The following is a 12349-nucleotide window of genomic DNA, read 5'->3' on the forward strand; positions in this document are numbered from 1 at the left end:
ACAGAAATCGCACGTCCTGCTGATCGGTTCTGCCTCTGTGTAGATTCGTCAACCCAAATTTTATTTATTTTGTTTTGTTTTAGATATTTTAAGATTCGGCCTCTTTTTACGGTGTATAACTGGTAAATTGATGTCCAAAAGTTAGAGGAGTGGAGTGATTACCACCTGACTACGTAAAACAGTTAACACGAAATTTTCCAGTACATGAAAACTTGATACGCTACTGATCCCCTGCAAAAATAACAATACAGTACTGTATTATAAATTATCTTAAAAGTGATACGTTGTTGGGAACTGTCGAAATACTGTTACGTACGCGCTATCAAAAGTTGTTAGACCTACTAAAATACTGATACTGTAATCTGTATGCAGTTTTGGGGAGCTCTAAACAGCGCGGCCCCGCGAGACATTGTCTTATAAAATTTAATTTTACTTAATCACTCACCTAATTTGAAGTCTCTTTGTTGTACTCCTCCTTACCGCGTAAATAAATCTACTGTTTAGCAAATTGAATTTGAAAACCGAGCACTTTACGGGCTCTTTGAATGGAAACAAACTTAAAAGAGTGCTACTCCAAATGGTTAACGATTTACGCAAAAACAGAACTACCAAAAAATGAATTTGTTGAAAGCCTTGAAATCCTTCACGAATTTCGCGATTTAATGCAGCTTTACGCATTCCAGACGGCCAGGTGCGCTAAGGAAAACGACCGCAGAAGCAAATAGGCTGGTACTCTTTCAGACCTGTAGTCTGCCGGTGTTCTAGCGGGTTATATGGCTTTCGAGCAACGGAGCCTTGGTCCACAGGTGCAGAGGCAGCAAGCATGCACTGTCTGGACTAGCTTTAGCTTTTTACTGACTGTGATAATACTATGCAAGTGTTGGAGTATTCCTTTTAGACTAAGACCCCCTGTCTAACATGGCATAAATATTCTGAACGGAAAACAGTAACGCTGCGATGCAGTGAAATTCAGCGTGGTGTCCTCTATATAAATACGAGTATATATCATATATAATTTTATATATTCGTGTATTAATCAATAATCACTACCGAGTACCGAAGACCGACCAATAAATATCCAATTAACGAATGAAACGACACCCTACTGAGATCAGAAAAGCGCACAACCTACAGAAAAAACTGCAAAAGCCAAAACTTTGAAGTTCAAACCAAAATTTACCTTAGGTACTAGTTACTACAGGGTTGATAACACAAAACGCAACAGCTGTCACCTGCCTCCGAAGCTAGAAAACAAGTTATCATAACTATAACCGGAAACAATTACGAAGTTTGACTTCTAAAGAGGAATTTTCAAGAAGGTTGCTATAGGGAATGAGAGCGGGCATTGTGTGTGCTAAATGTTTAGGAATTCGCCCGAAAAACAATGAACAGGACACCGGCTGGGTATTTCAGCAGCAGAGACGGAAGGGAAAAAACCTCACAACTTGATTCTTAATTTCACGTCTTGAAGCGGATAGCTCCACCCGCGCTGCCGTGCGCCTCACGTCGGGAACGAGGAACGTCTCATTCCAGCAAAGATTTTGCAATAACCATTAATTTTGCCATCGACTTCTGCAGGGGGCGCTGCGCGGACTGATTATGATGTGCAGTACCTGGAAAGTCTTCGGAGGAGGAGAAGACGGCCGGGAAGTCCTGTCGGCAGGAGCGCCGTCCCGGTCGCTGGCCGTGCGCGTGCGTTGGACGGCCGTCGTGGCGGTCCGCAATTAAGGGAAGGATCCTCTGCGTCTTTAAGCTAAGCTTAGGCGCCGGATCCGGATCCGGAAGAAGAGAGGAGCAGCGTTTCGCCTGTATCGATCCGCTGTGCTCCGTGCATTCGTAACGTGTGTTTGCATTGTAGTCCGGCAGTGCAACCGGCAGCATGCGGGCTGTTGTTTTGCTGACAACGCGGCCGAAGAAACGAAACAGCGAGAGAGAGAGAGAGCCACGCGACTGACGCAGAATAACAGATTCCCTAAACTTCCGCCCGGCCCGACCCGCGCCACGCTGCACCGTCAAAGTGCTGTGTAATTCCCCGTGCAGAGTTTGCTAGGCCAAGCAGAATATTAATTCAGTGCAGCGAAAAAAAGTGGAAACTGTAGCCGATCTGCGATGCAGTTTCCTTCTGTATTGTGCAGGAGAACAATAGTTGACAGGCAGTTTGTTTTGGCGCCGCGCGCACTACGTACTGTGTGCACTGTTTGCCGACGCACGCTGTTTTTCTCGTCAATTAAAGGAAGGAAGTGTTGTTAGTTTAAGACCGAGATGGCCGCCGGGGCCTGGGCTTATACCGCCGTCAGGCGCGTCAGCGAGACTAAGCGCTGTGGACCGGAAGTCACTCTTTGGGAGGAATGGACGCCAATTAATTGTTGCCGGTGCAGTTAGAATTAACAGTGGCGATGATGTGCATAGACTTCCTCCCGATTGCAAGGCAGTTTAATTAAGGAAACAGACAGTGGCAAGGCGCATTGCCGCATATAACCAGTAGGTTGGGCGCAACTACGGTGTATACAATATACATATATAGCACCGTGTAACAGCCGTGTACGATCCTCGGCAGTCCGGCACGCACCGCTGCGGCAACACTCCCACACAATTTTGTACTAGTGAGTCGGCGAAGTCCGCCGTAAACCGTAAAACGGGCACCGCTTTTCATCAAGAGTACAGAGTTAGACAGAGCGTGTGTCTAACGAATTTCTGTCTGCTCCCTTGATTAAATGCGTTTTACGGCGCCCGGTCGCCTGCCCAGGCGGACTTCGCCGACTCACTACTATTGAGTATTGACTCTGTGTCCTCAGGATGCGCTCAAATCTGCCTTAAAAGTCCAGTTTAGCTTCTCTACTAATAACACTGCTATCTCTGTGCACGTGCACGTGCTTGTCAGGCGGCATTGATTGTTCTTTCTTGCTCTTACCAGATCAGCTGCAAGTATTCCCGAGTCTCCAACCGATCAAAAGCAGTGAATATTCAAAATAAAACTAGTAATTATCCACATTACTGCAGTTCTGTTCTGTTTCTCAATCAAAACGTCTGATTACGTACTAAACTGGACAGCGAGACATTAATGCCTGGCAAGGGACGATGCGGCGAAACGTCGTCCATTGTAAATATGCAACTGTATGCATGCTCTGTACGTAACCAAAGGAACAACAATTACCAATTAAGGCAGGTGGTTACGTTGCAGCACCTGGTCTTCTTGGTCTGCAAACAAATGGATGAGCCGAAGAAGTTGTTAATCTGCAAGCATAAATGACGTAACATCACTGTGAAATCACATTCGATGTTGGTGGACACTGGATACTGGGGCGTAGTGTGGCGACAGCGAACGCAGCGACGCCACGAAATTGTCTGTCGACGGTGACCTTTGTGTCCAGCTTGGCCACTGTGGTAGCAGTAGGCCAGTGCTCCTGTATTGTTTACGTTGCGGCGATGGTAGCAGCTGTTTAACTGCTTTTTGCTTGTGTGCGCCCGCAGTGCCGGCAGTGGCGAGTAATTATAGTGAAGATATTGAACATCCACTTTTCTATGCTTTTCATAGCATTTTAGGCCATTTTTCCCGCTGGCGCGCCGGGCGGAAACCCTCGCGCGACCCCTTCCAAAAGCTAACGACGGCCCTGCGTGCCCTTTTTACGCAATTTCGGGATGACCTCGTACGAAGTATTTACTACTTACTGTCCTTGCAGCGAGTTCTTTCTTTTCCAGCACGTTGGAACAGTTCAAAGTATTTTCTGACCACAGACCTTTAAAAAGCAACAAAAATTATGGAAAATATGCAACAACTATGTATAAAGATCAAGGAAATAGAACTACATATATCATGATCTGCCGCCCGTGGAACATGGCTAGAAAAGACCGCCACGTAAATTAAAAAAACCGACTTCACCATTAAACTCAGCATGTTCCAAAAGGCTTGCACATGCATTTTTCTTTCAAACATATCTGTCCCGGGACCATCGCTCGGAAGCCGGTACCGGTACAGACACAAGCTCAAGGTGACCTAGAAAGACCATTTAAAACACTGTTGCGTGGAGCAATAAATATTCACATAGTGTAATCGAAGAACTTATCTGTTTTGGATAAACTCTACAAAAATGTTTCAGAAACTTTTCTACAAAATACGATATTAAATCGAAGGAATTCGTTGGACTAGCTACCACATTACTTATTTTACTAGCAACAACAGCCAAAAAAATGCCAATGCTAATTGTACACAGTCCATTTCTTTAATTATCGGTAATACCGAAAAGATCAAATTTCGAAAAAAGTTTGCATAACATACATGATGCTAAATTACACGATACCAAATTGATGTATTTACATGCACGGAAACTTTCGTTTTCGCGCGCTCTTATACGTACACTGTAAATTTTAAAACACATAAAATCTGCAAAGGACATCAAGTGTAGAGGTCATCTTAAAAGTTGGAAAAAAATTGTGGAAGCTTCGTTCAGTGTAAAAACGATTGGGATCTCAGTTATTTACTCATATTCGCTTACATGCAAAATTTTGAGGATAAGGATAACGGTTCAGAATGAGACTTTTTGTACACCCAAATGCATTTACTGTAGACATTTAAGCATTTTGTTCTACTCGTATCTGATAATCGGTTTTCCCACCCATGTTATACAAACCATTTGGATGTAGAATGCAAGGAAGCTAGAAGGTGTTTGAGGATGCGCGAAAGCGAAATTTCCCGGGGATGCACACGAATTTGCAGTGCTGTTTGCCGTGCTTCTATGTGTACTCGTAGCATTTGGGAAAACGCGCTTTGTCCACTTGAGGACACTGAGTGGAAAAGCAGAAGCGATAGCTTGCGGGGCCTGCCCACTGGTCCGTGCTAAGACAGAATATCTGAGCTGTCGATACAACAGAACCGCTCAAAAGGTCACACTATCTGCTGACCAAACCCACTTTGTAACCGGCAACGTTCTTGACCGTCGATCAGAGCTATTGAATGAACGGAAGTTACCGGGCCTCCTGTTGGTGTTAACGGCTTAGACCGGATCAGTGCGTAATTATATAACACTGACCACTGCCCAGCACACTGCTACCGTAATACTTTAGCTGACAAATTAACAGAACCCTGCAAAGCTCACCAGTCTATCAACCGATCAAGTCTAGTGAATAAAGGGAACGGTGGCCAGGAACGGTTTCAGGGCAGCTTTCAGAAATTTACGTTCCCAGAGGATGTTTATTTTATCCATATAATTATCACAACCTAGAAATTGTTACAACAAATTGCACAGTAACGACTAATCTGACCATTTATCCTTTTCTGTCTCTCACGCAGGAGAGCATGCTGAATTCATGCTATAATTTTGGTGAAATTACACAGTTAATAATAGGACAGGTATCTGTCTAGATTTTGGTCAAACTAACGATAATTTCCAGATGTGAGCTGCCGGAATGTCCACACTGTATACGATGTACTGTTGGCTGAGTCGGAAAATTCAGTTGGGTAGCCATTCCTTCGCTGAATCGTATAGTTGCCGCAAGTCCACATGGAAAGGGGCGATTGCCCCGAGTACATGATATGCGCGGGGCGCGGCTGCGGACGGAATGGCTTGGCCAAGAACTGGCTCAGCTTCTCCACGGACGCGCAGAGACAGCGTTTGTCTTCCAGACACAGCGGATTCCACAGCAGATCCACAGCGGGCCGTTTACCGGACGCCGACAAGCAGTCCAGGACACGCTGCTCCACATCCGTCAGACTGTTTTCATCCAGCGCCACCCAGAATATCCGCCGCATGGGGAACAAATCACTGGTGTGCAGTCGCGAAATGCTGTTGTGGGATAAACCGATTGACTGCAACAACAACATGCATTAGTGTCACTGTGTAACGACCAGCCTGACATTAATTATGTTACTTAATTCAGCTTCTGCCCCACCCGCACGAAATGTACGGCGCTAAGGGAAGTGTTCTGGTCAAACTTGTATTTTGCGGATGATTCGCTAACACGAAGCGTACAGTTTTGAAGAAAGATACTGTAGCACGTAGCAACGACTGTTATGTTTATGTATTGTCAGCTGATGCAGTTCGATATGCTGAGTCAGTATGCGATAGCGAGCTCGCCAATAAACTAGTAATTCACGACAGATACGATCATTGCATCGTTGGCGCGATTTAATTCTGATATGAGCAGCTGTTTGTGTTAGGACCACAGCTTTCGTGACCTTTCACTACAAAGTGCGTCTCGGCCATTGCAGTATTCCTTCCACAACAATCGCAACGACATTAATGGTAAGATGGATTTTACGGCGCAAAACGCGGACTGATGTCGCTGCTTTTGTGCCGCTCTGAGAATATGAATTAATATTAGTGTTGTGTTGTCACCTCTATGTTAGCCGCCAGCGGTTTAAACACAAACCAGTCGAACGTTGGGAAATGGTTGCCGGAAATGACCAGGTGGGTGAGCCGGTTTGGCGACGCGCTGCCACCGACGGGCGTCCATGACTGGAAGGCATCGAGCGCAATGGCCGACATACGGTTGCGCGTCAGTGTCAAAAAACACAACGCTGAGAATCCCACCAACGTATCGCGCGTCAGCACAGGCAAATAGGTATCGGTGATGGCCAGCCTTTCCACGTTCTCTTTGACATTGACCAGAAACGCGCCCACCGGAAACGGTGCATCGCCGCCCGACACGGCTACGTTGGAGATGTCCAGCTGCGTCAGGTTGGCCAGCGGCGGCAGCGGATCCGCCGTGGGCAGAAGATACGGGTATCTGCATATCTCCCCCGGTGGGAAGAGGCCTATGCGCATCCAGTCGGCGCTGGGCGGGATGGCACTGAGGTTGTACACCGGCTCGTAGCATCGGCAGCCCGGGACAGGGAATTCGAATTCGGCGCTGCAGGCTGGCAGAACATGCGGACTGCAGTAGTCCCAAATGCACTTACTCCCAGATGGTGTCTGGTCCCCAATGGGAAGCGGATGGACCGGCGTCCAGGAAAGGCTCAGGAGAGCTGACACCAAGACGATCATTCTTCTTGGCCAGAATCAAATCCGATCAGCAAAAATAAGGTTTATTACTGCAGTCGACGTTAGCACTTAGCACTACTGTATATCGGCAGAAATGGCTTTAATCAGTTGCGAAGTGACTTTTACTGCCTTCAAGTTGTATGCCGTGTACTGAGCCGTAGTGCGGCTATTCATACGCACAACAACTGAGCCGGGAAAGATTCGCCGCACTGTGCACACTACACCAATGCCAACCTAGGATAAACTGCTGCTCTCTAGTCGCTGCTAGGTGGAAGCCATTAGCCACTGCTTGCTGGCCGGCAAAGTTCCGCTTGGCCTCATTAAAAAGGAAAGGAGCAAGCAACGTTAACATTTCCTGATGGACAGTGATTGTGATTAAGCTGCATCATAATTTTCCCTACCGAAGTCACCGATAAAGCGCAAAATAACAAAGAAGTGGGTGTGAGGTAAAGTGGTTTAGCTGCGATTCAGCTGGCCACTCGGCCTTGTCAGAACGGCCTCCATTCCTGACAGTTGCGGTTGCGGTTTGGCAACTGGCCGGGCCAGTCAAGCCGGCTACCTCTTCCTGTGTACTGTAAGCGTGTGCAGTGAAGCTATAATAAATTATACGAGTAGACGTGATAGATCTCGTACAACGTAAAAAGATCGATATAATCGTCAACGTACACTCGCTCTGGCGTTTAAAGCGGGAGCTGTTCTGAAAGAAATGAATAGTATCTCGCCGGGATTTTAACTACCGAGTACAGATACGGGCATTTAGTAAATTAGTACCGTACATATTTAGAAAATGGTAGTAATGCATTCGGTAGTGTATTAAAATGTGTTAGGAAAGGTCATTAATTTTAATTTAAATTTTCACTTACGAACGTAGCAACAGTTAATTCTATATTTCAGTTAAGTACTGATGGACTTTAGTAAAGTATGGAGGTACTGGGGTGATTCGGGTTTGCCGAAATCATTTGTTTGCTCTATTCAAAGGAGTTTAAAAAAACTAGGACCGTCTGGCCGGGTTTTGTCGAATATGGGCTTTCAGATTATGTCAGTGGTTTCTGGTGATTCTTTACGGGAAAGTTGGGTTGGTGTATCCCTTATTTATTTTTTGTGGTAATAAAGATGTCGAATCTGGATAATTTGACCATGAACAGGATTTGACCAGCGGGCAGCTCTGCTTGCCGCTGAACATCGCCGGACACGGACGCACCAAGTTCAGTACGACACTGCGCAGCTCGTGTCGGTGTGTGGACCTTCATAAAGGTGGGGGCCACTGCACGCAAGTCAGTGCAGGAAGCCTTCTGCTGGGCGAATGGGCAGCGGATCCAGCATGAAGTGCGGTGAACGAGAACGCTGATCACACCAGATCATTCGGACTATTTTGACGCACAGGCCATAGGGTCGCATATATATATATATATATATATAAATAGGGTTGCATATACTCGTACCTAATAGATATTCTTGACCGCTTGACGCGATCTTCTGCTCGGCGAATCGTAAAAATAATCCTTTCAAGAACTACTGGAAACGAAACAAAAGCCATACACAACTGCCACACCTGGGTGTGGGCATGGTTTCATCGCCGGCATTGCCGGAAATCATGTCAGTGACCTTTAATAATAATTTGAATAGGAGCACGTTACATGTACTTTTACCGACGCACATACCTAACTTATTTCAGGGATAGGGTTTTCGGCCAGTAATTATTATCTTTTATCATTATTGCCATCAAAAGCAAAAGCAGTTATCAAATACTAGTAAGCTAGGCGCTTTTCTTGAGCATCCAGCAAAACATGACATCTATCCTTAGGACAGTATATTCTTGGTCCCGAAGACATGGAAAATAAGCATTGGGAAGTATGCAGCAACTATAATACACACCGAAGAAAAATATGGAATTTTTCAACATAAAGTTTATGATCAAAAGATATCTGTACGTTTATGCAGTCTATGTACCAGTAGTTTATGATCCATCGATATGCTTAAAGTTACGATAAAGTTTGTGAAATTTATGATTTATTCATGATCACCAACTAATCACCCGTTGACGAATCCGTAAGAACCACGAGGAATTATGGTACGTCTTGGACGGTAAGATTAGATGACTATAAGTGTAACCGAGCATTTTTATGGAGCTACTTCCCAGCGGATGTTTATTTCCTCCATAAATCTCAACGTAGAAATGGGTGAAAACAGTATTGTAGCGATAGAAGTTGTACAGCCGTAAGACCACCCAGTTATGATTCATCATTGCGTTATGAATTCTTGTCCTTTTACCGGCTAGCTGTTCTTCTTCACAATTTCTAGAATTCAGTCATGCCTTCGCTTGTTACAGCTTGCATCAACTTGATTAGCTTGTTCTGCTTGTTAAACTCTTGTCTAAACCTTGATCCCTGTTTTGCATTGTTCTTGTCATTAAACATGCCGTGAACTTCCGTTGTTACGTTCAGTAATTGTGTTACGTCAGTAAGAGCAGTCCCGGCCAGCATCGTTGCCGGCCGTGCCAACCTTTCATCCCAACAGCCCACACAACATCGTGGTACGGTCAACACGCCAACCCACTAGAACAGCAGCCAGATCGGCTACTGTTACAGTATGCATCATAACGAGCAATGTGATCATTATGTTTGTTTCCATGACCAAAACAGCATGCTGGATTTGCGGTATAAGTTTGTTAAACGCTAAACTACTCTACAGGACAGCCATTGTTAGGCCTTGATTTGGGTAAAACTATTCCGACTTTCCCCATAAAATCTGCCCGAATTTGTTCACTTTATATGTTGTACTGTTGGCTGAGTCGGAAAATGTAGTTTGGAAGCCTTGCCTTTGCTGGACCGTATAGTTGCCGCACGTCCACATGCCGGTAATCGGCGAATTAGAGTGCATAATGTGTTCTGGAAATGGGAGCGGCTGCGGACGGAGTGGCTTGCGGAAGTATTTGCGCAGATTCTCCATGGAAGCACAGCGACATCGTGAGTCCTTTAGGCAGAGCGGATTCCACAGCAAATTCAGCCAGGCCCTTTCACCGGACGCTGACAGGCTGTCCAAAACGCGCTGGTCCACACCCGTCAGACTATTTCCATCGAGGTAGAGAGAATATATGTTGCGCATGACGAAGAAACGACTCGAGTAGAGTTGAGAAATGTTGTTCTGGGATAAACCCATCATCTGCAACAACAACAATTACTGTAACTACATACCCAGCCTGAAGACAAATAATTAAACGTTGGCTCGACCTGCACCTAATTAATCGCGCCAACAAGAAGGGTCACCGTTTATTTATTTCCGGACGATTCGTTAGCATGCACCGTACAATGCAGAAGAAAGGTGGCGAGCGCTGCATCGCCGCGACTTGCGATGCAGCTGTTTGTGTAATGAACGGCACTCCTGTCATGACCTTTCCTTAATATCATGATTTCGTTGCGAATGTTATTATTTCGATTCGTTACGCTTACGCAGTAGGATACTGCGTCCATAACATTCGCAAAGAACCTATTATGGATTAAACCGCAAAACGCCGATTGATGTCGCTGCTTTTCACATGCTCTGATATTAAATGTGAATTAGCTGCCCTTAGCAGAGATTCTGGGGCATGGCTAACTGCGTTACCGGCACCGTGTCTTGGGACTTCCCTGCGAGATCAAGAAGTCCGAATAGGATTGGCTTTACGATTCGGATTACCAGCAGTGATTTCACATAACTGCGTTGCGTGTGGAAAAGTAGTGCAACCCAGACGGCCATCACGGGCTTTCACAGGGACGTCAATAAAGGGACGATGGGCCAGACATCGGGAGATGAACAGTACAGCAAAAAGCTGTTGCGAAAGTGCGGGATTCCCATGTCAAATGGAACCGACGGGCTTATCACAAAGCGAAGCGAAACGACCTGATGGCATGACACTTATCCCAGTCCGTCAGGGAATGTGTCTCTTGTATGGGATGTACCAGTTGGTGTACTATTGCCGATTCCCATGTCCACGGAAGTTCGAAAAAAAGGGAAGTTTGGGCCACCTGGCAGAAACGCAAAGCGACGGAAATACTCTTCACTAGAAAATCGACACCATTTTTATCCTTTAGTGATTGAAACGTTGAGAGTTTTCGGCCCAGCTTTGAGCGAAATGGTACATCTCATGGACCGAAAAATTGGTGAATTAACTGGAGAAGCGCGGTATACTGCTTTTATCAAGTAACGTTTTAGTTAGGCTGTCATTAAGGGAAATGCTACTGCCGTGTTAAGTACTTTGCTTTTAACCCGCGGGGGGACAGCGATTTTGGTTGTTTTTTTAATATTTAAATTTTAACTGTGATGTAGAGTGCCAAAGCTTGCCTTTTTGTTATTTGATGGCTATTGCCTGTGCAGGTGAATTAGTGTTATGTTTCTTACCTCGATGTTAGACGCCAGCGGTTTAAAGACAAACCAGTCGAACATTGGGAAATGGTTGCCGGTAATGGCCAGGTATTTAAGCCGGTTTGGTAACGCGCTCCCACTAACCGGCGTCAATGACTAGAACGCGTCGAGCGCAATCGTGGACATGCGGTTGCGCATCAAAATTAGGTACGTTAACGCGGAGAATCCCGCCAATGTGTCCCGCGTGAGGGACGGCAGATAGGTATCCACGATTTTTAACATGACTAATCGCTCTTTGACATTGACCAGAAACGCGCCAACCGGAAACGCTGCATCGCCGGCCGACGTGCTTACGAAGGAGATTTTAACGGATGTGATGTTGGCCAGCGGCGGCAGCGGATCCGCAGTGGGCAGAACAAAGTGGGAACTGCATATCTCCGAATCCGGTGGGAAGAGGCCTATGCGCAGCAGGTCGACGCTGGGCGGAATGGCACTCAGATTATACACGGGCTGGTTGCATGTGCAGCTCGGTACGTGTACAAGTACTTCTGGGCTGCAGGATGGCAGTTTATGAAGACTGAGGAACTCGGTGCCCTTACTCCCGAAGAAAGCTCTGACCGGCGTCAGAAACAGGGTTAGCAAAACTGATACAAGGACGATCATTCTTCCTGGCCACAATATATACTGTAATCAGCAGTAATAAAGTCTATTACTAATTTACTGTTACTGCAGCCGACGTCAGCACTATTTCGGCACGCGATAGCTTTAATCAGCTGCGAAGTGACTTTGGTAGCTTAAAGTTTTTGCCGTACACCGCCGTAAGACATACTGTATAGTTTACAGTACAACTTTCTTATGACCTCTGGTTACCTGTGGTTTGTACGAGTACTTTGTCGTTATTACGTACGAGGTCAAATTTCTGTTCTAAAAGAGTGACCACCTTCCCTAACACTGTCAGCATTACTCACTGCGAACAGCGAATATCTTTCCGCAGACTAACGGAAATTAATGCAGTGCGAAGTGAACGAGCA

This window comes from Paramacrobiotus metropolitanus, unplaced genomic scaffold (assembly GCF_019649055.1).
Source record: "Paramacrobiotus metropolitanus isolate TYO unplaced genomic scaffold, Prichtersi_v1.0 Parri_scaffold0000024, whole genome shotgun sequence".
In the NCBI taxonomy this organism is placed as follows: Eukaryota; Metazoa; Tardigrada; class Eutardigrada; order Parachela; family Macrobiotidae; genus Paramacrobiotus; species Paramacrobiotus metropolitanus.